Raw genomic sequence first — 15691 nt, 5'->3', positions numbered from 1 at the left:
GCAAAATACAAATACGATGATAACACATCACGACTCAATGCGGCTTATCCAAGGAATGGTAGACTAGTCCCACATTAAAAAAATAATGAGTGCAATTTACCTTATTAAAAAAAGAAAAAAGCCATATATAGTCAGTTCTGCTTTTACCTGTTTTGAAATTTCCATTTGTTTCTACACAAGTGACACATTAGGAACAGTTTGAGCAGCACGTGAGTGGTGTGCTTGCTTGTGCACAGTTGTGTCCGTGAGAAGCACTCGGAGAACGCAGAGGCTGCGCCCAGCTGGAGCGCACAGCGGGCGCACGGCAGGCACACACCTCACGCGTCCACCGACCACTGCGGTTTAGCGCATGCGTCGTGAGCCCACCCGGTTTCAGAGACCTTCCCCCCACAGCTCCCCATTAACTCCTAAGCTACGACTCTCTGAGACCCAGTTCCGCAAGCCCGCGTTAGGTCTTCTTCAAGGCCGAGTGCCATGTTAGCATTTCTTAACCATTTCACATGTGTAAAACCATGCTACCGTTTTTATTAACTTTCTATTTTTTTGTGTGTGTGTCTCTGATGAAGGTTTGGGGTGTTGGGGTGCTTCCCCATAAGCCCCATGAGCCCTGTGGTTTTCCCTGCAGCATTATGAAGGGAATGATACTTTCTAGAAACACATGTGTTGTGTCACTACACATCTGAATGTATCATCTCAAAATATGCAGAGAAAGTATTTGACAGAACTCAGTACCGAGTCGTAGTAAAAAATTAGCAAGCTTAAGGGATGAAAGATTGGAAATGCCTCCCCTGAGATTAAGAGGAAGACAAGAATGTCTCTTTTTACCACTTTTATTCAGATTTGTGCTAGAGGCCCCTTTCTGTACGTCAAAAAAAAAGAAAGGCATACAGATAATATAAAAATCTGCAAAGAAAACTTAAAAAAATCTACAAAGTAAGATTGGATGAATAAATGAGTTTAGCCATGTGGCAGGGAATAAGGTCCATATATAAAAATAGAAAACAAACACGAATAAAGTAAATTTAAAAAAATATAATAATACTATCAATAATATTAATGAGAGATAAAGTGAACTTTGTGCGAGGCTTATTCTATATGCCGAACATTACAAATTATTGCTGAGATAAAATAGAAAAGACGTAAATTAAAGGATGTTCCATGTTTAAGAATCAGAAAACTCAACATTAATATTTCACTTTTCCTCAAATTAGCCTAGAATTCCGATCAAAATCCCTGCACATGATGTAAAAAATTAACAAGCTGAGTCTAAAATTTATATAGAACTATAGAAGCCCTATAAAAATAAAAATGATTTTGAAAGCAAATGTCAGAGAAATTAAACTACTCCATTTTAAGAATCGCCACGAAGCCGCAGTGATTGAGACCAGGGAGCGGGGGCGGAAACGTGCGGACCGATGGGGTGGGCAGCGCGGGTCAGGGACGGGCGCGCGAGCGCACAGTCAGTGGGACTTTGACCAGGGTCCCGAGGTTATCTGATGGGGAAGAGGATCTTTACAAAAGATCTGCTGAAATAATTATACATCCATATGGAAAATACAAACCTCACCTCTCACCTCACCCTGTACCCCAAAACCGACCCTTCTGGAAGAAAATAGAGAGGAAAGTCTCTCTGACATTGGGCTAGGCAAAGATTTTTAGATAAGACACGAAAAATCACAAACCGTAAACGAAAAAAATAATAAACTGAATGTACCCAAATTAAGAACTTTTACCTCTTGAAAGACACAGTGAAGAAAAGGAAAAGATAAGCCCTAGACTGGAGGAAAATATCCGTTAAACGCACATCTGGAGGGACCGTTACCCAGAGCACGTCGGGAGCTGGTCCGGCGCCGACGTCAGACGACACGCAGTGCCCCGATTTAGTTTTTATTTTTATTTTATGTATTTATTTATAGTTAAATAATTAACAGCGGTTGACCTCACAGACTGCAAGGACCTTGTCAGTTTACAGTCCCTTATTTTTTTATTTTTTACGCCTACAGCACCTGGTCTTCCTGGGTGGTCTCCCATCCGAGTACTCACCAGGCCCGACGCTGCTCGGCTTCCGAGATCAGACGGGATCGGGCTTGTTCAGGGTCGTGTGGCCGCAGACAGCAGCCCAATTTAAAAATGAGCAAAAGATGTGAACAGACCGTTCACTCAAGCAGTTAGGTGGCTGCCAGACGTTTTGCACGCGGGGAGACACGCACCATCTCAGTCGTCAGGGACGTGCCGGTGAACCTCGGCGGGGTGGCTGCACGCCCCGCACGACGGTCGGCTTCTCGAGCCTGCAACCCTGAGTGTCCGGGAGGGTTTGCCGCCACCGCAGGTCCTACGTCACCAGTGGCGATACAGCCGGCCTCTCTGAAACTTTATGTACGTTTACCATGCGCCTGATGCTTCAGTGGCTTCGTTCCAGTGGCCTCAAACTGGAAACTACTTAAACGTCCACACCGGGCTTAGAAAACACTGACACATCTGCGTGGCAAAATCCCACTGGGTCATAAAAAAGGACAAACTAACGAAACGCACAGCGATGTGGCTACGTCTCAAAGCTTCGTGCTAAGGAGAAGCAGTGGCACAAGAGCAGATGCCGTGACTCGTCGTCCGTGAAATTCCGGAAAAGGCGGCACTGAGGTGGCGCAGCCGCCAGCGCGTCGCTGGGGGCTGCGGAGGGGATGAGGGGGTTGGCTGCAGGGGCGTAAAGACACTTGGGGAGTGATGGGAACACCCTTAATCTGACCGGTGTGCTGCTTGCACAGCCGCATACCTTTCACCAGACTCGGGGCCTGGCGGGCGCACTCAGAACAGGCTGCACGGCGTGCGGGCCGCGCCTCAGTGAGGGCGGCCAAGCAGAAGCACGGCGCATGGTCGCTGACTTTAGGACTTAGGAGGGGGCTTGGGCCCAGGACCTCCTGGACCCTCTGCCGCTGGGAAGCTGCTGGGCGGAGGCCGCTGGGTGGAGGGCGGGTCATGGGCGGCTTCCGGCCATAGGGCAAGGCCTGGGCCTTTCCAGACGGGCTGAGTCAAACCCCCGCTCTGTCTTAAAAACGCGCGCGTCCTGGCAAGCGCCTGAGCTTCCCCGAGCCTGTGCCCCGTGCCCTCGCCGCGGGAAGGGCCTGAACCGGGCCCAGCTCAGACAGTTGTGCCGACCAAGCGAGTTGCCAAGTGGCAGGAAGCGCTGCAAACTTTCGAGTGCCGTGCACGCGAAGGGCAAGGTGGGGAGGCCAGTGCGGGAGGCGGCAGGCCAGCCTTGGGTTCAGAGTCCGCCACCGGCCTTGCACGGCGGGGGACCGTGGGACCTCCTTCCTTCCCACTGGGCGTCCATCAGACGTAAGATAAGTTGCCTGCAACCCAGATCAAAGAGGTAGAAGCTCCTGTGTGAGGGGAGCCCCTTATGGGCCACACTGGATAATGTCATCGTCCTAGAAACAGGTGATAACGGCAGAGCCTGCTCGTCGCAGACTAATCCAGTTCTAATCCCTTCAAGGGTCTGGAAGGATGTCAGGGAACAAAAGGCCAGTGCCACTTAGCAAGCTGAGTCTTGTGAGTGGATTTGTCACCCGTCAGGCCAGACATGACAGGCGGGGCGGTGGGGCCAGTGAGTGAGAAAGCGCTTCGCGCTCTCGTGACAGGGAGCAGAAGTCACGTTCCCTCCCGCTGCTGGGGGCCTGCACTTGAAGAGAGACAGCTGACAGCCCCTTAGCAGCCACGACAGCCGTGAGAGTCAGTGACAGATGCTGGGCCCGGAGCGCGGGCTCCGGCGCGTGCTCGTTTCTGCGGGGTGAGCTGGGGCTGGGGCGCGAGGCCCGTGCAGTGCACGGGGAAGCCGGGCTCCAGGCGGGCAGTGCGGCCGGACGCTCCTCCGGGCTGCGGGCACTGCTCTTGCCGTGTCTCTGAGCTGCCGTCCTCTGCCCGAGTGGCACTAAAGAAGGCACGAGGACATTTAATGTGACCATGGATGGCAAGAGCCTGGGAACATCTGCGGCCCTTACGAAGTCGCTCAGACGCGTCAGGCTCCTCCCCCGTCCGATGCACCTGTGGTGGGCAGTTTCCAGCCCCGAGGACAGTGCGTGTGGGTCTCTAAAAATGTTCCAGCAGAGGTCACGCCGGAACCGTCCTTCCTGCTGGCTCGCCGCGGCCACGACTGCTGCCAGTGGAGCTTGTGAGCAGAAAACTCGGCCTCTGCCACGGGGCTCAGAGGCCGCCCTCCTCCGTGTAGCCCGGCCACGGTCGCCGATGCTGCTGGAGACCCGTCTCTGTCGGCGTCGCGGGTGCAGGGTCTGGCTGCCCAGAAACCCGGGTCCTGCCGTCTGCTGTCCCAGAGCCTCGGGGGTGGGACCCAGGTTTCGCCCGTGGTGAGCAGGGGCCGGAGGAGCGGACTCAGCAACACCCTTCGAGCCCAGGATCACGAGGGGCCCTCCCGGGGGTCGGGGGTCGCAGTGCAGCTGGAGGGCGCTCCTGGGGTAAACGGAAAGCTGCCTCATCCCGCCGACAGGCCGAGCCGCGGGCTCCGCGTGGAGATGGGCTGGCGGGGGTTCGGGCGGCCGTGGTCTCCGGGGACAGGACGGCTCGGCGCGGCTGCCCCGGCCCCGGCCTCCCGCCCATCCAGGCTCCCGCCCACTCACGCAGTAATTGCAAGGGACCATCATCTCAATTAGCGGGGGACCCGAAGGGCGTCCCCATGCAGACTGCTCCCGCGCATCCTCACGGCCATCAGGGCCTCATCGGCTGATGATGGCTGAGAAGAGGGCGGCCCGTCCCCATCAATCCGAAGGACGGGCGTCTCTCTCCTGTAGCGCCCCCTCCCCCCGGCCCTCCTTCCCGCGGCGCCGTTAATTAACGTCCCAGCCGCTCTCACGGCTCCGCCGCCCCGCAAGCCCACGCGCCGGGCCCGGAATATTTCACCTCAGCATTTATTTGTCCATAAAATAAAACGGGATTTATGGGATGACTCTCCAGTTTGAGGGCTGCTTGGACAGCAGCTGGGGCGCCTCTGTATCTCCTGCTCAGGTGAAGATATAGGGGTGCTCTACAGGGAAGCAGCCCAGCGCACGGGGTGCCTGGGGCCAGGGCGGCACGCCCCCCCACCCCCCGGGGCCCGCGAGCCGCGCCTGCTGGGAAGGCTTCGGGTGAGAGGCCCGTGCGGCTTTGAGTCGTGGGTTCGGGCGTGAGCGGCAGCAGCCTTCTGAGGGGAGGCTGCAGACAAGTAGCTGGCTCCCTGGAGCAGGTGCTCCTCGCCCTGGGCCCCAGGATCTTTCCCATTGTCCCCTGCAACCTGCTAGAGCCTGGGGCACCCGCCGAGGCGGTGGCACCACGGAGCATGAGGCCCCGCCCAGCAAAACGCAAGTAGGGTTCGTTAGCACCTGCTCGCCTCATGCACGAAATCCTTCCTGGGAGGGGGCCCCACCTCTGAGGACATGCTCCGAAATTATAATTCATTGATTCTGAAGCCAATCATTTTGTATTTTGACTGCTGGCTTAGGAATATTCATATTTTCCACTGCATTTAAATTTTCCTGCGCCATTAAAATCTCCGAGCTCTATAATTAGGTCTCTCCTGATAGATATGGATGAGGTGTCTGATCGCAGAGAGCGAGCAGCAGCCTGTGGGAAGCAGGGGTGCCGGGGGGCTTCCTCCCAGCGCCGCGCTCACCCCTGGTTTCCTGTCCAGCTGGAACCTTCCGGCCGAACCCGCACCGGATCCCCGAGGACGGAGCCCCCCCCGGCCCCAGCACCCCTCTGCTCTGCTGCGCCGGGGGGCTCGCCACCACGAAAACGTTTACTCACTGAAGCCCGATTTGCATTCCGAAAGCCGTAGTCCCCACTCGGAGGATATTTACGAAATGAAGTCCCTCTGGCTGCAGCAACCCAAACAGATGTGGCTGCCGCCCACCACGTGTGCACGAGACGCGCTCCCGCTCGAAACGAGTCAATAGAGACGGAGACGGAGACCTTCTCAGAGGTGAATGCTGGTCTGCGAGACGAGACGCGACACGCCGTTCCGGCCCCGGCCTCGCGAAAACGCAGCCCGCGGCCCCGCAGGCCGAGCCCCGGCTGGCCCTGTGCCCCGGCCAGATGTTCTCTGCGCGTCTCCAGAGTCGCCGAGCTGCAGGTCCTGGCCACGTCTCACTCGTCAGGTTTCTGCTGAGATCAACCAAAATATCGCGTAATGAAGATGGAAACCCAATAAGGAATGGGGGGAATAAAGAATTGCTCGGAATGAGTTCCGTGCGTAATTACTTGCATTTTTGCTAACTACTATATAAACAACACTTTTAACGAGGCAAATTGGAGCCTTGAAGACAATTCTGCTTAGGGATAGAGCTTCAATTTATTATATGAGGATAACTGAAAACTTTGCTTCTGCTGCGTTGCAGTCAATTTCCAATGTGTGATTAATCATAGGAGTGCAGGGCTTGCCAATAAATATCCAAAGTCTAACACGGTAGCAACACCCTCATTTCGTGCGATCGTCTCAAGTAGCTGAGCTGTGGGCCTGTCATCGTGCAGCAGGACCGAGGCCCTGGGCCACTGCAAAGGCCCGATTTTGCTGTCAGAGCATTTCCTCCCGCTCACTGACAAAGCGCTTGGCTCCCTGAATGGCAGGGCCTCAGGCTCTGGCGTGGGCCTTGGCGGCTGCCACCGAGCGCGGCTGCCCCACGGCCGGCTTGCCTCGGAGGCTGTGGCGTGCTTGATCTCACCGCTTGGTGACCAAAAGAATACCTAGAGTATGGCCTCTCGAAAAAAAAAGAAGAATCGATATATCAGAACAGCTCAATTGGAACAATTATGCCCTCGTTTAAAACTAAGAAATGTGAGGACAGAGAGGAAAAATGCTCTTCCAACTCAGGCCTCTGCCGTGCCTGCCGTTGCCATGGGCGTCCGCGTGCTCCGGGGCTGGGTTTTGATCAACCCTCATTGCGTGTGTGTGGTTTCCGGGGACCAGCCCAGACGCAGCACCGAGCATGCCCGCTGCGGCATCACTGATAACGGGGTGTCCACGCTGCTGTTGGGTGATGTCCCTGAAGGTGCATCTCCGTGACAGTGGGGCACATGGATGGACAAGCGCATGGGCATAAGAAAAATAAACGAAAACAGGTTTCTGCCCAGTGTCTACGTGGAACCTTAAAATGTTTGCTTCACCTACTAGTTAGTTGATTCTTCCGTTGAGGGTCCAGGCCACTCCTCACTCAGCAGACACAGCTCACTTTGAAAGACCCCGCGCCCCTCCCTGAGTAGGACGGCTGGCCTGGCCTGGCCTGGCCCCTGTCCGAGGAGGCGCAGGGGGCATGGGGGACGGGCTCGTTCTCTGGCACCCTGAGAGGGAACGGAGGGCCTCCCCGGCGTCGGGCCGTGTGGATTTTGTGCTGACCGATTCTCGGAACCGAATGTCACACTCGCTGAGAACAGTTGAAAAATAACGCGAGGCTGTAATGGTCGCGAGAAGGGCGAGCAGCACGAAGCGTCGGAGGCCTGTCAGGAAACCCCGTCAGGCCTGTGTGTACATTGTCAAGGGGCACGTACCAGTGTCCTGTGTCACCGGTTGCTAGGCTGGAGCGTGGTAACAGCTCCGGTGGCACACGGACTGCATGCGCGAGCCATGCCGGGCTGGGGGCGCTGGTGTCACGTGACCAGTCGCCCCGAGATGGATGGCAGTGGGGGTCGCCGCTGGAGGCCGGGTGGCAAGCACGAGGGGTGCTGGACAGAAGTGAGTGGCGGCAGGTCCGCCGCCGAGCTCCTGTCCCGCGGGGGAGCCTGCTGCCCCCCGGCTTACGCAGGGCCGTGTCCGACCGGCCGAGGGACACGGCGGCCCGGAGCCCGGCCCGGAGCCCGGACGCGCCGGCCTCTCTCCAGCCCTCAGTTTGTGGGGTTCGCTTTACCCGCTTCAGCATCAAAAGCCGGTTCGTGTGATTCGTGGAGACGGAGCCCCGGGCGCTGTGGCTCCTGTGCCCTCAGACTCGCCCGCCCACGCCAGAGGCCCCGTCCGTGTCACCTGGGGGGCTTTCGGGGTCCTGCGTCCCAGGGGTCCCCGGTGACCGAGGGAACCCGCAGGGCCCAAGCTAGATGCCCCTCCTGGCCCGGGTTCCCAGTGCCACGGGCTCAGCAGCCCCCAGGGTGGAGGCAGGGAGCTCGTGGTCCACGTGGGTGCCCGCCGTCCGCGGACCCCTCTGCACTGGTGGAAGGTCAGAGTCAGTGCTGAGGTCCGGGGGGGGCGGGGAGCCCCCAGGGATGTCGGCAGAGGCCCCAGAGGCGCCGCACCCTGGGCTTCCTGGAGGCTGCGATCTGACTCTGCGTCCACCAAGGCCGCTCCATGTCGCTCAGACTCCGGGCGCGGTGGCCACGCCCCTCTCCGCCCCTCAGGGGCAGCACTGTCTCCAGCCAGGGACCAGGGGCAGCTGGAGGCTGAGGGCAGGGCTCTCCCGGGCGGCCAGGGCAGCACGGGGGCCCTGAGGCCTACCCTCTGTCCCCTGCAGCCCCGCCTGGCCCTGCGTGAGCAAGGACGGCCCAATGGGCGCAGCGCGGGCTGCCGCCTCTGTCCACAGGGTCACACTTTTGGGGACCCCTCTGTCCCCAGAGGACCACCACCCCGATGACGGTGTGTCAGGCAGCTGGCGGGCAGTGAGGCGGTGTTCTGGGAGGGGCGTTCCTCAGTGCACAGCCCGAGACGGCCAGACACAAAGGCGGCCACCGAAGGTCCTGCCCGTGTGGGGAGCTGGACCCTGGGGCAGCTCTACGGGCCGCTCGCCTGAGCTCCACGCGGGGAAACCGAGGCGCCGGGGGCAGGGGTGCTGCAGGAGCTTCCCGCGCGGCCTCGTGTGGAAGTCAGCGCTGTGGTCCCCGCGGCGGACGGCCCCGGCGGGGACCCACTTCCTCCGTCTGTGTGTTTGTCGGCCTCTGTGCAGGCGACGAGCTCCCACTTGTTCAAGGTCATCTTCTCAGAGAGTGTGCGGAAGCCCTGGCCCCCGGACCACCATGTGCATCTGCAGTGGGACCCCAGGTGACACGCTGCACACAGGTCGTCTCCGCGCGCACTCCCGGCCGCCAGGGCCCAGTCTCACGCCGGCGGCTGGGGCAGCGCAGATCGTCCGGTTTTCTCTCTTCGAGGTTCATCTCTCGTTTTTCACGTCGACTGTATCATTTCCTCCGTGATTGCCGGGCGGGCGGGGCGCAGGGAGCAGGCGGCGGGCCGGTGGCTGAGGTCTTGGAGGCACGGGCGCCTCTGGGCGCCTTGGCTGGTGGGCAGCAGGCAGTGTGGACGGTGTGGTCGGCCCGGAGCCGCACGCAGCCTCCTTTACCACGGCCGTGCTCCTGTGACCTCTGCACCCCCCGCACCCCTCCGGGTTCCAACAACCGCCAGTGCTCCCCGCGGTCCCGTGACCCCCGTGGCCCCATGCGGTCCCCACTGCCCACTATGGGCCCCTCGGGCCCCTCGATCCCCCGTGGCTCTCTCCTGATCCCTCTGGCTCGGGGGTCCTCCAGGCCCCGTCGACCCCTGAGGCCCTGCGTCCCCCCGCACTCGGGGACCCCCCAGCACCTGCATTGTTCTGCATTTCAGACCCTCGGCCCGACCTGCCAACCTGTCCCGTGTACGAACCATGTGAGAGCACGAACCCGCACTGCGAGCGGGCCTGGGGTGACAGACCGCATCACGTGGCCCGCACCGGACGCGGGTGAAGAAGCAGGTGGGGAGCCGCTGCGGCCCGCGCTGTTTAATGACCCTTCTGTCGGAAAGCGCTGCCTCCCGCAGGCTGGCCAGGGGAGCGGGGGCATCTGTCACCACGAAGGGGGCCTCTCTGCAGCCCGGACGCCCTGAGTTACAGAGGGAGGGAGAGGGCCGGCTGCCTGGGATCAGCACAAGCCAGCTCCATGGGCGGCGCCTCGAGGACCGAGCTCCTGGGGCGCGGAGGGCGGCAGAGCCTCTCGCCGGCCCGGCCGGCTGCTCCGGCCCCCGAGGCTCACGCGCTCCGTTTGGGGCCACACCCGGGAACCGCGGCGACTCGTAATGTTTTTATTTAATTTATATGCATTCTTCTTTTTTACTTAACCAGATTTAATTTTTAGAAGAAGCTTTATATCATTGCCATGAATAGAAAACTAAGAGCACTTACCATAAATATGAAATAAGCATTAAAAAACCGTATAATGGAGACAAAACCACGTAATTAAATTCCAGGTCGACGGGAAGCCGGGGAAGCCGAGGCCGCCGAGGCCCGCGCCCCGTCAGCGAGCAGCTCCCCCGGGGTCACGGCGGCGTTCGGGGGGGCCGGGCCAACGCGCGCCTTCCTGCCTGACCAGCCAAGGTGGGGGCCACCCTTACTGGACAATGTGTGGGGACCCAACTCTGGCTGAGAGCCCTCAAGTCGCCCCACGTGGACCAGAAATGGGAACAGCGGCCACGTCACTGGTCTGAGGACAGGCCTGGTGCCCAGAGGGTCCTGTGTGGTGGTGGGACTGGGCCCGGGGGGCTCATACAGGAGCCCCAGCTCCTCTGCGGGGGGCAGATCGGCTTCCCGCTGCCCTGCCAGGGTCCGGGGTGGGGGGCTGCATGCCTTCTGCAGGTCCACGCCGACCCCCCCCCCCACGGCGAAGCTGAGACGTGCCCAAACGTGTGCTTCGTGCCGCCACGATGTAAAGCGAGTGTTGTTGGAAAGGGCTCTCGGGACTGCAAGTGTGGGTCCTCCTCCCCCTGGAGGGGACAACGCTGGGTCACCCCAGTGCAAAACCGGGGGAGGAATCTCTGAACCCCATGGAAAACAAAAGCATCCTGCTGGCGAAGCAGAGCCTGAGTCGCGGAAAGTAGAATTATTGGAGCACAAAGCCAGGCCTTCCCATGAGACGGAGCCCGCTTCACGCCGGGAAGGACGATGCCCGATAATCAAGGTTCACGGGAGGAGACGCGGCCGCGTCCTCGCCGTTCGCCGTGGCGAGCGCGAGCTTTTGGAGGAAGGTAAGACATGAAGTCATAGATCATTTTTTTTCCTCATAGGTATAGATTTTATTTGACCTATTGCTTTTAAAATAGAATACCTGCCCTGGCGCGCTTTCCATGCTAAAACTCGGAGACAAAAGAGAGAGCTCGACTCGATCCCACCGTGCACGGATGTTGCCGCGTTCGGCCACATCCAGCGAGACCCTTCCGTGCGCTCTGCGGAACAAAACAGACCAATATTGTGAAATCTCGCACAGCTTCATTTCTCAGCGTCTTTTGTGTCCAGCCTTTTAAATTCAGGTTTTTCTGCCTTTTTTACTGACAAGCCCACAATTTTCAGAAAAGAAAGCTAGCATTAATTAAGACAGTGCCAGATGTAATTTTCTTGGGAAGTAAATTTCTGCACAACTAAAGGTTACGGAGACCTTTTCACTGTCAAAATTTACTACAGCCTGTGAATGTTAATGTCCCTAATGAAGACATGTTCTCTGTCCCTGCGCCTAAAAGTGCCCAGAGAAGGAGGCGAGGAGAAAAACTCGTCTTGACAAATGCAGTGGAGCCCGCGCGCGAGCACAGGCTCTGGGCGCCCGGCCCCGGCCGTTTGCACAGCCCTGTTTCCTGAACAAGGGGCGGCGCGTGCATTGGGGTTTTGCGCTGCACGTGAGCTCGTCGTGGGGCAGCGTTCACCCCGTCGGGCTGAAGGTCGGCCGACCCACCTCCCCTAGGACGGGCGCCAGAGCCGGCGTGGGGGACCCTGGGTTTCCAGGCTCCTGACCTCCAGGCGTGGGTTTGAAGATACCCATGTATTTTATTTATTTATTCCGGGACAGTCTTTCCTTCTGTTTATTATGTCATTTATTCCGGGACAGTCTTTCCTTCTGTTTTTCTGGAGGCCTGAGCACTGGTCCCACCAACACTTTCCGTCAGAGCCACCGTGATGACCGGGAAGGAGGCCCGGCCCCGGGGCCGGCTGGGCCCCGGCTGGAGGCGCTGAGCGAGAAGTCCTCAGGACCCCGGCTCACGCCCACGCCCGTCGAGGGACGTGGTGACAGACCCTCTTTGGGCTAGAAGACAGCCATTTCACTGACCTGGCGATGCCTTTCCAGGAAACAGCCTGTCAACGATCACAAAGTTCTCCATACGTCGAGACAGCAACGGCGAGCAGGAGAGTCCGAGCCCTGGCGCCCCCCAGCGCGAACCCCGCGCGCGTCTGGCTGGTTAGGGAGGCTCCCGGCCGGGCAGCGAGGCCCAGGCTCAGTGCGGTGTGGCAGGCCAGGCCCAAACCCTGTGACCTCAGCTTCCTTAGTGAAGCGCAAAATGCGGACGGGGCAGGAGCAGGTCAAGTTGTCGACAGTGGAGCCCGTGGGCGGGGACATTGCAGGCGCTTTTGTTTTTCCTAAGAAAGCGAACAGAAGAAAAACTCTTCATACATACAGAGCAATGAAATTGGCAGCCGCCCGATGGGAGGGGGCGGGGGCTGGGTGACAAGCGGAAGGGACGAGGGAGTGCCGCTCCCGCACGGTCCCAGGAAGGGCGGGCCGCGGCGGAGGCGTCGCTGATGCGCTGACGCCTGCGTGTGGTGCCGCGGTCCTCGTCTGAGTGTCGCTGCGCGAGGTGCGTACTTGTGTAACCACCGTGCCGTGCGCCCGGAACTAACGCGATACTGTGTCAACTGTAACTAAAACAGGAATAGAAAATAAAGAAAAAATTTCCAAAAATGTTTTTTTTAAATAGGAAAAATGCGGGGTCATCGGGACAGGGTCGGCATCACAGTCCAGCGTGGACTGTCCTGAATCATAAGCTCTTCACACTCTGATTTATTCTCGCCCGGCTTCCACAGCAATAGCCGTCCAGATTGTCCTGCGAAGGACCAGATATTTTAGGCTTCACGGGACACAGGGTCTCTAAAGTGAGGAGCGGCCACGTGCCGCCTCGGAGCCCTGGGAGGAAGGGCTGACCCTGGAGGCAGCGGGGGCGCGGAGGGCAGAGCGAGCCGTGGGCCGCGGTGTGTGTGTCGGGGCGGCCAGCAGGCCAGGGCGGAGGAGGGACAGCGGGGGGCCGGCCACTGGACACCATCGTCTCATTTCCAGTGAGGAAGCCAGTTCACGCCCTTCCTCCTACGGGAAGACCTCCAGGCTGACGTCCCTGGGCTCGCTCCCTCTCACAGCCTTGGCCTGCTTCGTCGATGGCCTCTGCCTGCAACTTTCTCCTCGTGGCCACGTGGGTGGGGAAGCCCAGGACCAAACGGCCGACTGCTGGGCGTGCTCCGTGCCGAGTCTCCTGCCCCGGCAGTGTATGGGGTGGGGCAGATCAGGCCGTGCTCCTTGGGCCCCTTGCAGCGTCCAGCGTGGTGCCTGCGATGGCGAGGCCGGCCGGAGGAGGGGGCAGGAAGGAGCTGCGCCAGGACAGGACGCTGAAGATAATCTACCAGGCCCGGGTTAACAAAACCCCAGCATGCCCTGGAGGCACGAACGCAGGCTGGGGGGTGGGGGCCCAGGGGAAGCGGCCCCGTCCCCGGAATCAGAGCTGCCTCCCCTGGCATTGTGGCCAGTGCTCAGGTGGTTAGGGACGCTGGGCCCAGGGTCACTGAAAAGCTCCTGCCCCCAGACAGGACCCTGCCACTGTGGCTGATTGCCCTTCGGTGGGACTCTGTCCCAATGACCAGATTTTTAATTTTTTTCAAGAGAAATGGCAACTTTGTTCTTTTTTTTTTTTTTTTTTTTTTTTTTTTTTTTTTTACGTAGACCATCCAATTTCAAATGTTTAATTTTTTAAAAAAGTTAACCGTTCTATAGACCAGGCGAAAGCTTTGGACGAGGTCCGGCCAACGGCTGGCTGCGTGCGGCCCTTTGAGCGCCCAGCCCCGCCCCCTCGGCGGGCTCTCGGGCAGGAGGCAGAACACTCGGCAGCAGGGAGAAGCCCTCGGCAGGGGCCACTTCTCCTTGGGAGTATCCTGCAGCTCCACGTCCCTGGAAGTGTCCCCCCGGGCCACACGGCTCCTGTCCCCAGTCCTCCTTCCTGCCAGGCGGTGGGGCCCCCCGCGGCCAGCGGGCACTGGCTCAGCCTGCCCCAGGCCCCGAGCCCGCGGCCCGCCTCTCCAGGCCCTTCCGGCCGCTCTCGTCATCCAGCTCTGTCCCCAGCAGGACCGCTGCCGGCCTGCCTGACAACTGTCAGCCTGAGGTGTGGACACCTTCTCCTTGGTGGCTTTCCCTTTTCCATTAGGTTTGACAATGCGTTTTTCCGAGATTAATAGTGCAGGGGAAGTCAGGATATGAGGCTTTTAGTGGTGACAAACTGCCAGGCCCGAGTGGCTCCCGAAGTCGTGTCGCAGCAGGTGCAGGCCCCGGCAGGGCCCTGGGCACCGGGCGGAGGGGCGTTGCTGCAGGCGCAGGGGAGGCGGCCCACGTCGGACCCTGGCCTACGCGGCAAAGACGGTCGCACCCAGCCCAGGTGCCAGGGAGCATGTGCACGCGGACACACACACATGCACGCACACGTGCACATGCACGCACACGCACACACACGCACACGCACGCACACGTGCACACGCACGCACATTGACGGTCGCACCCAGCCCAGGTGCCAGGGAGCATGCGCACGCGGACACACTCACACGCACACACACACACGCACACGTGCACACACACGTGCACACGCACGCACACGCACGCACACGCACGCACACAGATGTACGTGCACACGTGTACTCACACCATGCACACGAAGCACACACACGCACAGATGTACGTGCACGGGCATGCACACACCTGTCCTCGGCCTGGGAACAGCCCCTGGTCCTGTCTCAGGTTCGGTGTGATCCCTACGCTGGGAAGGTCCTTGGGGAGCAGCCGGGGCCCAGAGAGGTGAGGGAGTGTCCCCAAGTCCACACAGCCCGGCAGTGGTTGAGCCAAGCTCGAAATCCTGACGCACCCAAGACCTTTCTACGGGCGCATTCGGCCCTACTGTTCGGATAAAATACTTCGCAGGTTGCGTTCATTGCTGCTTTTAACCCTCACGATTCATCGGAGAGGTCGTCTTCATTCTTGTTTTGTGGATGGCGAAACAGGCCTAAATGGGAGAAATGACTCGCCAGCGTGCAACTAGAAATAAAGGTAGGGCCTGCCGCGGACCCCGGCTCTTGGGCTGAGTCACTTTGATGCCCCAGCAGCCACCTGCCTTCCTGGGTGCTGGGGCATCACCTGACTCGCGGGAAGTCCCTCCCCGGCCCCCAGCCCTGCTCCAGGGCCCCCTGGAAAATGGAGCTCACGCCTCTCCCGATGACGTGTACGAGCTGTGCGACCTTGGGCTGGTCACTTTAAGCAGCTAGCCTTTCCCCTGCTAAGCTGCGGAGTGGGCAGGGCCGGGGCCAGCGGCTATCCTTCCGGGCTGTGGTACCGGTCGAATAAACTCACACACGTGCCGTGCTTTTCAGACTGGAAAAGACGGTGCCAGCAGGTGAGAAGCGTTGTTGAAACCCGCTCGTCGTGCTTAGGGCGCTCGAGGCACAGAGGGGCTCCTCCCTCCGGGCTCTCGGCCTGTCCTGTGCTTCACCCAGGGCATGACCGTCAGGGCTAACGGGCGACCGAATGCAGGAAGGCGTCGCGCAGTCTGACGCTGGCCAGACTGAGGAGAAACGGAGCGACGGCCCCCAGACAAAGACGGGCTGGCGCAGGGACCGACGGCTACAGAGACGGAGCCCGAAGAGCTCATCCGCATGACAAGAAACGTCGGCACCGCGAGCGACCGGGGAAGCGCAGG

The 15691-nt window shown here is 59.6% G+C and overlaps 1 pseudogene; it reads right to left on the bottom strand.

Annotated features, from left to right (window-relative positions):
* Positions 1-1994: 1994 nt before the first annotated feature.
* Positions 1995-2113, bottom strand: LOC112472146 (annotated as a pseudogene).
* Between the last annotated feature and the right edge of the window lie 13578 nt (positions 2114-15691).

This window comes from Pteropus alecto, unplaced genomic scaffold, assembly GCF_000325575.1.
Source record: "Pteropus alecto unplaced genomic scaffold, ASM32557v1 scaffold89, whole genome shotgun sequence".
In the NCBI taxonomy this organism is placed as follows: Eukaryota; Metazoa; Chordata; class Mammalia; order Chiroptera; family Pteropodidae; genus Pteropus; species Pteropus alecto.
This window is presented reverse-complemented; position numbering and strand designations above follow the sequence as displayed.